Source organism: Micrasema longulum, unplaced genomic scaffold (genome assembly GCF_059751315.1).
Source record: "Micrasema longulum isolate JH-2025_06_02 unplaced genomic scaffold, ASM5975131v1 h1tg003407l, whole genome shotgun sequence".
In the NCBI taxonomy this organism is placed as follows: Eukaryota; Metazoa; Arthropoda; class Insecta; order Trichoptera; family Brachycentridae; genus Micrasema; species Micrasema longulum.
The window spans coordinates 15,573-27,793 of record NW_028280471.1 but is presented as its reverse complement, the minus strand read 5'-3'; the positions used below and the strand labels follow the sequence as shown (position 1 = coordinate 27,793).

The 12,221-nt window shown below is 33.5% G+C and overlaps 1 long non-coding RNA gene across 1 annotated transcript; it reads right to left on the bottom strand.

Moving 5' to 3' along the window:
- Nucleotides 1-8,351: 8,351 nt before the first annotated feature.
- LOC148270784 (uncharacterized) lies at nucleotides 8,352-11,331 on the bottom strand. Its single transcript, XR_015825283.1, has 2 exons — nucleotides 10,386-11,331; nucleotides 8,352-9,570 (listed from the first exon to the last, which is right to left on the bottom strand). It is a non-coding gene; the product is annotated as an uncharacterized LOC148270784 (long non-coding RNA).
- Between the last annotated feature and the right edge of the window lie 890 nt (nucleotides 11,332-12,221).

Sequence of the window (12,221 nt, the reverse complement as noted above, 5' to 3'; positions counted from 1 at the left end):
TTAAATCAAAGTTTTCCACAATATTTTGCAAAATAAAATTCTGTCTTTTTGAGTTGAGTCAAAGAATTTTAAAAGTTACATCGACATGGATCCCTAGTCACGTGGGTATAAAAGGCAATAAAAAAGTAGATTTGATTGCAAAACAGGCTTGTATCGGTGGAAAGGTTAAGTATGATTGTGTAACGGCGGCCTCCGTGGTGTAATGGTCAAGACGCTTGACTCACGCACGGAAGGTTCCGGGTTCGATTCCCGGTAAGAATACAAAAATTAAAAATGTGATTTTTCTCAAGCCTGGTTGTTCTGTAATGTAATTCTCCACTGTAATTGGGCCTCCTGGCCTGTTGTGATGCAAAAAAATGAAATGAAAATGAAATGAAAAACGGTAACTGATTTGTACCAAACTATAAAAAAAAATAGTCGAGATGTATGATGTATGCAGTGGAATAGATCTCAATTGGTAAAGGGATCATTTTACGCTTCTATACAGTCAAATATTTTCAAAAAACTGTGGGATGTAGGAACAACTCTCTCAAGGGATAAAGTAGTAACAATATGCAGATTAAGATCAGGTTACGCCTGTTTTCCATCACATTTATTTAAAATTAACTGTATGAACTCTCCAATCTTGATTGTGGTGAGAGTATTGGTAATTTGTACCATTTTATTTTTAATTGTTCTTTAATGGAAAGCAGAGACGAATTGATTAAGGAAATCCTGATTCACTTTATAACATTACCAATTAACATCCAAATGTTACTTTCATGTGTAAGAAACTGGGGTATAATTTCTGCAATATGTAATTATTTATCTGATAACAATATGTATATATGGATTTCAATGATTTAAAATAGTTTCTTTGTCTGTGACACTTATTAAAATTGTATATATTAATTAATTGCTACACAATGTTATCAAATTTATTGTAAAATATAATCATCAAATAATTATTGTTGTATCTGAATATTTTAAGGTCATGTTATGTAAATAGAAATAAGTTCTTGTAAATTATGTATATATCTAGAATAGTAAACCTATGCCAAATATATTTTAGTTGTAAAATATGTATTATCAAGGTTTAGGGTGTTTTTCTTAATAATGCATATTATTATTGTGATTTTTAAATTAATTCCAATTGTTGTAATTTTAATTTTAAGATCAATTATGTTCCATGAATTTTAAAAATGTATAAGGTTTATCGGTTTTTTCTGTCTTGTCTGTAATATTGTTTTGCTCCCATTTAACATATGTAAACACTGTTTGTATCTGGCTAGTATTACCAAGAATGGTAAAGGCTATAATAAAGGAAAAAATAAATAAAATATTTTGAACTTTTAAAGATTATTGTCCTAAGTTAATAAGTTTTCGTCACCAAGTGTAAAAAACCTATAAACCACTCATCAAGCTACAATTTTTGATTAGTATAATAAATGTTATATTATCTGATTCCTACATTAACCGCAAAAGGGACAGGAAAACTTATAAAAGAGAGTCTCAAGCTTAGAATGACAAGGCTTAAGAAGCTCATTTGGCGAATCTTCCTTCTATGCAGAAGTATTTTTATTGAGAAGATCTGGAGATCGATGAAATCTCAGAACCTAATTATTAATTTATTTTGTGTGGGATTTTTACAGTTATTACACTTATTTATTTATTTACGGTTCCATGAAAAAAAAATCAACAAAAAATAACATAATATTAAAAAAAGAACAAATGCATCGAGAAAAGTATACAATGGTAAGCAGTATTTAAATATAAAAAAGAAATATTACACCTGTAACAAATATAAATATTTACCTTTATAAAAGAAATGTAAATAAATAAAAAAAATAGCAGTTTTAAAAAAAGAGGTAGAGAAGAAGAAAAAAAATTAACTGCTTTAAAAGGAAAGTTAAAAAGTTACCTAAAATATAAGTAACAAACAGTACATAAAATATAAGTAACATATATTAACAATACTATGGCCAATCAAAAAAATCCACTGTAAATCTAATAATTCATAATACATATGAAAAGAGTTTAAAAAATTGTAAGTGTACATAATGTGGTGTAAAATTAATAACGATATTACAGTAGTACGTACATGGAATGATCGTAGTGTCGAGGCACCCAAGATACCTAATCACTTTTGAACAAGCATTCGCTGCCTACCCAGAGATATAGGATGGAATCCCCTATTCAAGGTCAAGGGTGGACGATACTTCTGAGCAGCCAAAGGGGAGCCTGAACGGGAATTGGCTAAACTTTAGCCTAGAGGGGAAGGCTAAAGTTTAGCCAATTCACATTGAGAAGCAGCCTACTTCGGTAGAAAAGCGCCAGGGACCCAACGTTCTGATACTAGTTCTCACTCAGGAGTTGGCTTTTAAGATTTCAGAAAAATAAGTTAACTAGTTTAGTACCAATACAAAAGCAGCGTACATTTACGGGGTAGTAAGCAGAAACAAGCGGTTCGACGCGGTGGCGAGGGGTGTTTTGTTAGTAATCGCCTCACCCAGAGGGCTCAATGACTCTATGAGATGAGTTTATTTATCAAAAATACTAGTTTATTATGTCGTGGTCAATTACAAAATTCTCGAGAGATAGTCAAATGTATTTTATTTTCTAAATTTGACCTCTGTAAATGATACCAAGATACCTAGTTGAAAATACGAAGCTTGCGTTATTAAAAATACTAAATATTTTAGACAAACACTAGCTTCTCGAAACTCTAAATCGAATTCCAATTCTTGAAATTTTGATTGAAATTCAAATTTATCAAATACGTGACCTGTGGACTCGATGATTATAGACAACTCTTCATTAGCTATTTATTGTATTAGCTGAACAATATAGACTTTTATGTTCCGTTGAAACAATAAATTAATTACTTAGTCTTTGCTTATGTATTGTTGTTGCCAATTTTTTTACATAAAACCCGTATTAACACTATGGCTGTGTTGAATTTTTTAAAATTAAATTTATGAAAAAGATATTGTAAAAGGGTATGTCTACCACTAGCCTGATTTTCTATAAAATGCAGCTTCAATGCACACATTTCAATATACAAATCAATACCATTTAGGATTTAGGTATACCAATATCATTTCTTGAATCGTGTAAAAAATCTGAATTCTTTCCAATTTTAGGGATTTGTCTTTGTGGCGACTAAATAATTTACTACTGAATAAGCCAAACACTTTATGAAGGGCGTTTGTGACTACTTTATGCTTGGTTATTTATGTTATCTTTATATATATAATTCCTCTGTACGTGTGATGTCACCGTACTCCTCCTAAATGGCTTAACCGATTTACTTGAGGTTTTCAGAGAAATATAGATCTTTGCGCTGTGCGTGTTTGTAAATATCAAAGTCTTCAATCGAATATGTAAAAAAAAAGTTAGGAGAAAAAAAGTTTTATTCATCGATCTACCAGGGTTGCATTCGAGGAGAATGCATTTGCAAAAAAATGGAAAGATGTTGTTTTTTCGTGTTTAAAAAAGTTTATTTTTTAATGTTTACCAACAGCATTTGTTTTTGTGGATCCCAATCAGATTCTTTCCTTAAATTCCTTTTGATTAATTTTTTTAATAACAATATTTTGAGTTTGTCCAAATTTTTGTAGACAAGAACTGGATTCAACTCCCTGGGGAGCTGTTTATATTAATATATTACAACAGACATGAAGACCATTTAAGAGAAGGTAATATAGAAGTCTAGGCATCTACAGGGCTTATGACCTGTCAATGGCTGGTTTAAGTGGCCACTTTACACACTATGTAACATTCACCATTCTGCCTATATTTGAACAGGTCATAAGCCCTGTAGATGCCAAGACTTCTATATTACCTTCTCTTAAATGTTCTTTATGTCTGTTGTAATATGTTAATATAAACAGCTCCCCAGGGAGTTGAATCCAGTTCTTGTCTACAAAAATTTGGACAAACTCAAAATATTGTTGATAAATTACCTGGTCCATGAAGAAGTATAGAAATTGAAAAAATAATATTTTCAGGCGTTGCCTAGTATGTAGGTGAAATAATTCAATTGGATGAATCTCACCCGCATAAATAAAGGTTTCAGCTCTTTAACTTCACAAACATCAACAGATGAAAGAATTGAAGGAATATAGATGTTCAAATATAGGCAGAATGGTGAATGTTACACAGTGTGTAAAGTGGCCACTTAAACCAGCCATTGACAGGTGGTCACAACGCTGCGCGTGGGGGGTCTAAATTTGCATATTGCAATGCAAATCAAAAGAATCTCCCAATAACGAGAGTAAAGTATTTCATTTTGCATTCACAAAATAAGGATCCGACGGGAGTATCAAGAACACTGCCTGAACATTTTTTTCATCGACATTTTGAAAATAAGACGACTATGTTAGCTGCCTCCCTAAAAATGTATCTCGCAGTGGATGCCATCCACTTCATTTTGCATCGGGTCATAGTTTGGTGATCACTAAATAATATGACATATTTATAAGTAATGAAATCTAATAATACTAGTACTTATAGGTAAATTTCCGTTTTGTCTGCTCTAAGGTCTGAGAGGTTGTTAGGATAATTCGGGTTTTTGCACAGGATTGGTCCTACTGTTGGTATTAGGACAGTCTGGGTTTTTGCGAGGGATCAGTGTCATGACGAGAGGTAATTTCACCTGAGTTCGATAGGGATCATGTTATAATCTGTATTAGGACTTTGCCAGTAGTGTCTTGGTAATTTGATGTGCTAATGTGCTTAGGTATACAAATTGTTATTCTTCTGTCGCTTGAGTGCATGTTGTATATGGAAAATTATTCTAATGTGTCTTATATGTATTTGGGTGTTGTGTCGTTGTTTGATTTGTTTGTATGAGTACGTTCTTCTTCCTTTCCGAAGTGAGATCTGGAGCATGCGGCCGCGGACTAAATTTGGAAACACTGTATTCCTTCACTGTCATACTGGGAAATTTTAAAAAGGTGATTATACTGACCATGTGTATTTGATTGATCAAAAATTGACAATACTGCAGTCAGGGGTACAATGAAAGCTTTTAATGATTCTTCTTTTAATTTTTTATTATTTCCGCGGTTTGATTGTAAAGAAATATTAAATTTTCGCTGAATTAGTTTTAAAAAATGACAGTGAATATGCGAAACTGAAGAAAGACACAAGTCTTTATGGACAGTTTTGGGAAAGGGGTGGGTGCTTTTACTGTAGTATTTATAGGTACCAAGGAAAAAAATAAAGAGGGGAAATATTAAGACAACTTTTACTATGGTATATTTTTAAATCACTCAGTATGTAAAATATTGAAATACCCAGACGAAGACCAAAAGACCCAGAAGTCTATACGCCTTATCCACTATTGTATTTATGTTATCTCTAAATAAAAGCTTATCATCCATTGTCCTTGCAATAGCGACAGATTCTTTCTAAGTCAGCTTGAAGAACTTCGCATTCATTTATTGAAGACAATTTTAAATACTTTATTGTCATCAGTGTATAGCAAATAATTTAAGTTTTTAATGCATAATGATTATATATATCATTGATATAAATATTTTTTTTAAAAAAAGGTCCAAAATGTGAACCTTAAGGGACATCTGATGGAATTGGTTTAAATGATGAATTAAATCCTTTGAGTGAGACTGATTGACTGCGGTTACTAAAGTAGGAACATATCCAACGATACAGATTCCCCCGTATACCAATATTCCAAAGCTTGCGAAGTAAGATCGAATGACTTATTTTATTGAAAGCCTTTGAGTAATCTGTATATAAAACGTCTACCTGAAAAACTGCATCCAATGACATCATTCGGATTCAATCAAAAAAATTGGTTACTGGGTTTAGGTTGTGAAAAATCAGAAAATTTACTCAAAATATATTCTTAAATAATAAATGGTATAAATTAATATTGGATAACTTTTATAGTAAATTAACTAGTAGTTTATTTTGCATACAAATGTCTGCCGTAAAAACAGGTTGTACCTAGTTAGGCAGACTAGACATGATCCAGAGAAATCTATTACCTAAATTTATATGTAGTAAAGTAATTGTTGTTTTGTTAATAAACTATGATTATTATTACTATTAAAGCATTCAAAACAATATCGGTAAATTCACAATGATTTGATTCAACTGACCGTTTCTTATAAAATCTACGTTGATTGGGAGTCATATGTGGTTTTATAACATCAAACAGCGGATCAGTTACTATATTTTCAAGAATTTTAGTAAAAATGGGTCCATAATTTACTACAAGACTCTTATTTCCTTTTTTATGCACAGGTGTAATGTTTGCTTTTTTCCATATTTCAGGAAATATGCTTTCCTTTATTGATAATTGAAAAACATAAGTAAGAGGACATGCAAGCTGTTTAATACATTTAGAAATAAAAAAGGTTGTATGCCATCAAAGCTTGCACCTTTGCTGACTAAGTTTTTTGAGATATTTGTTACCAATGACTCATTTATTTCTATAGCAATAAGATCAGTTAAACTTAAACAGTATGCCGATGATGCGGTTATAATTGACGATTCAGTCAGGGGTCTTTGGGTCACTGTAGATAAGCTCTACATGCATGAGTTCAAAAATAAATATTGCAAAAACCCATGTACTGTGTAACTCTTCGTGCCTTGATACTCAAAATCCCCTAACTCTGTCTATTAATTGGGTTGTGGTCCCGTGACTAGTGTTATGGACTCACAGATCAGAGGTCCGAGGTTCGAACCCCACTCTACCCCAACTCGAATTCCATTTTCTAATAGTGAGTTATTTACAATTTGTTGAAAATGGCCACCAAAATTGTTGATATTTGGTTAAATTACAAAAACACTAATATTTCTCTTTAAAAAAAAAATCATTGAAAGGGTCGAGAGTTTGAAATATCTGGGAGTATATGTTACAGAAAATGGCAGATTTCAAAAAGAACTGGGAATGCGGCTAAGAGTAGCAGGCGCCACATTTAATAGTATGAAGGCTGTCTAGAGATCGGATATTTATTCAGTGAAAACCAAATGCCGCCTATATAACGCCTGGATGATATCTATTCTCCTCTACGGATGTGAATCGTGGCACTACACTAAGGCCCAAAACAGCAAAATACCGAGTTTTAAGAATAGGTGTCTCGGAAGAATCTTGGGTGTGCCATGGTTTGACTTTGTGCGGAATGAAGTAATAAGAGAACGGACGCAGCAAACCCCGGTGACAACTGTCACCAAGCAGAGGCGATATGGTTGCCTGGTTCATATACTGCGGATGCCCCCTGAGATGCTTTACAAGGCATCAGGTTCTCGACGTTCTGGAAATCCACTCGAGGACTCATCAGACAAGCAGTCGGCAGTTAATGTCAGAACTACGGGACGCGAACCTGACTTGGGAGGACGCACAGGAGATAGAGATGCATGGAGGCTCTTTGTGAACACCATATGCCTTGACTAGGGAGCGGACATAGAATGATGATGAAAAAAAGGAATTAACAATAAGATCACTTATGAATTTTGACATAATTAAGTGGGTTTGTTTTAAACATCCAATCTCTCACTACTTCTTAACAACCCTTGTGCACCGAAATATATTTTTGAGAACTTCTTCTATATTTCTGATCATGGTACATTGCTTCACCATTTTCAAGAGACAATACTTTCCACTCCTCGACATACCACATCAGTAATTACGCACTTTTCTGTCGCCAGACTACGGATTAAACTACTTCAGATGCTGGAAATGCGCCTTCTTTAATTAGCTTTCAGAAACACTATTAATTAATATCTACTCTTAGAAACCTAATTTTCTATCATATAATTCCTCTTTTTTTCCTGAAACCCCTCCTTTCCTCCTTCCAAACTCTTTACCTGTTCCCACTTTCTAAGCAATACTTATCTTATCATGTAAAATGTTACAGTATAATACGTATTTCTACGATAGCTTAAATGATATGCAATGTTTTCTTACTGTTTTACATGTACAGGGACTATCCACCCACTAAATAAACAACTGTAAAATCGGAAAGTACAAATCTTCAACTTAAAGAAAGTAGTTTGTTTATGGTTGGTTGGAAGATATTATCTATCAATATATATATGGAGGGTTTATCAATACGAATAATAGGTTTTAAAATTGAAATAAACCACATTGAATTCAATCATAGAGTTGCGGAATGGTTTTATTAGACGATACGTGTTTTGCCATTTATGATTTAAACAAAACATAGTTTAAATCAGTGTTTCTTAACCGTATAGAAAGAATCGCCCTCTTTACCACAGTTAAATTAACCAGCGTCTCCCCCCCCCTCGAACAAAAATCGAAAAGAAAATTGTACACTTTTCTCTATTTTAATATTTTCTACTGAAAAAAAAATGATGAGAAGTACAAATAAAACACAATATTCTTTTTATAAACATTATGTATTTATTCCCTTTTATGTCATATTAATATCACATACATAGAACAATATTTTGAAAAATAAGTAAATAATTCAAGATATATTAAAAAACTAAAGAAAAATTGATGAGATCCTTGAGCCTCGTGTGATGGCGTCAATTTCGTAATATTAGGTTCAAGTCAAGTCAAATATAATCTCAAATCACCTCTTTCACTTATTTGTAATCGATTTTGTGATTTTTTTAATATACGTGTTACTGCACTAAAACCCTTCTCTACTAAATAGGAAGATGGAAATGCTATGATAAGTAATTTTACTTCTTTCCACAGAAGGGGTGCGCGGTATTGATGGCAAAAACGAACCCAAAAAGCATTATAATCACATTGATTGAATACAATTTTGGCTTTGCAGTCATTTTGTAAGTCAATCAACTGCTCTTTTGAATTTGAGCTGACACTTTCTACGTCCGATAAAAATGGATTACCAGCCTTGGACGGTACAAAACTTTCACTCATAGGTGATATTTAATTTTTTTTTGAATGAGCCCATATTTTATATGAAGAACATGATATTAAACTTGTTTTACTATATTGACACAATACCCACTCGATCTTCTGCAGCTCCTTAAAGGCTAAAAATTTAAAAAAGCCCTGCCAGAATTTCAAAATGCCAACAAAAGGGCGCTGGCGCCCCGGTTAAGAATCATTGGTTTAAATGAACACCACGGATTCTCTTCCACTGATTGATTCGGTGACGCCAATTTTCGATGACTGTGCAGCATTTTTCAAATCAAAATTCCTAGGTTTGTTGGTGTAAACCTCTGATTTAACATAGCCCCACAGGAAATTGTCTAGTGCTGTTAAATCACTAGATCTTAGTGGCCAGTTGTAAGGACCATTTTGTGAAATAATCAATTCATCAAATTGTTTACGCAATAACTCCATCGTAACGCTCCCTGTAAGGCAAGTTGCGCTGTCTTAATGAAAATGAATATCAGCCTCATAAATTTCTTCAATTTGGGGAAAGAAAAATTCATTCAGCATAGTGCTTACCATTCACAGTATTGATACGTCCATACTCATTTTTTTTTAAATTTGGCCCAATGATGTCACCATACCATAATTCACACCAGACAGTGAGTTTTTCCAGATGTAATGGAGCCTCATCAATTACTTTGGGGTTTGACTCACACCAATAGTGGTAATTTTGCTTGTTGACATAGCTGTTTAAAGAAAAATGAGATGATGATTTTTCAATGAAAATCGGCATATCCTTCCATCTTCTCTCGAGCCCAATCATCGAACTCTCGATGAAGACAATTGTCAGTTAGCTTGAGTTCCTGTACCAATACCGTCTTGGCTTCAGAGAAAACACAGGATCATCAGATACAATAGCCAAAATAACAAGCTACATAAATGATAATCTTGACAAAGGAGAAAAATATATAGGTATTTTCTTCGATTTATGCAAGGTCTTCGATACTATTAAACACGACATACTTTTTGAAAAACTTAGGAATATAAGAATCCTTAATTAGAAATTGGAACTGTTCCAAAGTTACATGAAAAACAGAAAGCAAACAGTAAAGATTAATAATAAATCTAGCGACGAAACCGAAATTTCATTTGGCGTGCATTGGTACACACCAATCGCAGTTTCTTGATAATTTTAATTTACATGAAGGTAAAATGATCAGTCTTACGCTTCAGGTGCCAGACCAGGGACTATAAAATACTCAACCGTATCTCTTCGGAAATTAACACCTTTCATGTTACTGAAAGAAAGTTCAGAGAGGATAGCTTACCTACCTTTACTCTAATTACTGGCTCTTTTCATTTTAGCATTTTTTTACATTTAAATTGTACTGCTAATTATTTTTTTCTTGTTATGTATGCCTTGAATATATTTTTTTAATGAGAACAAACAAATACTACAAATTCATATTGAATATGGCCTCAATCAAACATTTAAATCGTTTTGGCATCGATTCAATGAGATATTGAGCGTAGACACCATTTTTTTAACCCGAAACCATACCTGAATTATGGACAAAATTAAATATTCCGCCGTGATGCTATCAACTTTGGAGAGACGATTTTTACAAATCGCCCATAGATATCGGATTGGGTGATTTTATTGGTAAATCCAGTACGGTTATATGGTTCTCTATGAAGAATTTCATAATTATTTTGTAAGTATGACAGGGGGCTAGATCCCGCTTAAATATTCCTTCCCCATTCGGCCATTGCTTTTGCATCTCCAGAAGCATCTTTTCTAGTAAAATCGGCCAATACTTCTCGCTGTCATCATTTTCGTCACTGGAATGAGCAACTCTGATCTGTAAAATGAAAAACATCCCCGGAACATTTTCTTGAGAGGATGTTTGGTAGTTTGGATTATAGGTGAAGAGTTAAGTTTTTCGTTTCCTCTACAAACGAAGCGGAATTGCAGGCTTTGAAAGATGAAATGAGTCATCGGAAAAGAGAACTCTCTTCGTTGAATATTGGTTCTAGTCTCTAATGCGCGTTTTTTTTACCCACGTAAGTCATTTTGACGTAATTGCCACAGACAGGGGTTGTTTCTTAACAGGCTTCCTAGCTCATCTTCCCGCCTCCGGAAGTCTTTGACGCAGTCATTGAAGTCACGTTGACTCCAGTTACGTGCAAGGTCCACGGCAGCTAGTCGACTGGAATTTAGCAATCGTCGGTCATCTCGTTTGAGCTGCATATCCCTTTTCTATCAAATAAAATATCCCCCGACTCGTTATGTATTTCACTCCAATCTCGGATGAAATTCCTTTTTAAATTTTAGGATATGCTTGGACGTTGTCACTATCATTGTCCGCTTAGTCATTAATGTATCCATCTTTTAAGGCGCTGTCGAAATGTCAGATATTAACAACTTTAATTAAAACAATGAAAAATCGAGTAAAATAAGTTTAGCATTTTTAGCAATCTTTAAAACTGCACACCATCTGACATTGCCAACAAAAACAAACGTCAAAATGGCAACTGTGTTGCCAAAATAATAAAAGTTTCTGCCACAATTAAAAATATAAATTGGAAAAAAAGTTTGTTCCGTACGTACCTGATGTTTTTATGTTCTCATTTATATAATATAGTATACAAGACAGACGTTGTCCTGCCCGAAAGTTGGCTTGCCTGCTATAAGCTGGTTCAGTAAACGTTGTTTCGTAAATAAGGACACACGTTATTTATTATTCCTTTTTTTGAGCCATTAATTAATTCGTAATATGGGTAAGTTTTTCGTTCTATCTCCTTATGTGATTGGCTAAAAGACCTCGTTGTGCTTAAATCAAAATTGTGCAAAAATCACTGCTCAAGTGCCATAATTCAGGGAGAAAATACGGGAATACGTGCTAATTAAAAACAGTCTGACCACAATATATCTGAGCCTCTAAAATTATGACACTCAACTCATGCTCAACGCTAATTCTTTAACCGCCAGCCAGATTTTACGATATAGGTATTACTTGTTAATGAAGAAAAGTCTGACCGCGTTTACCTTGAGCCTTCTAAAATTATGTTTTAACTCTTGCCGAAAGCAAATTTAGTCATTCTTTAATCGCCAGCCGTGTTTTGACGCGATCTTGACATTTAATTCGATACCAAAGTAAATATTTAAAAAAAATGCCCGATTGTGTCATGAAAGCGTGCAAAAACTGTCAGTATAAAAGGAGAAATACTTTTCATTGATAAATAGGTATCTAGATACTTGTTTATGACTGAATTCTAAAACTAAAAATTATAAATATTCCCAAACATTGGCTTGCCTGCAGGTTTAGCAATCGTTTTTCGTTTATTTTATTGGTTAAGAGGCCTCGTCGTACTCACATTAAAATCGTGCAAACAT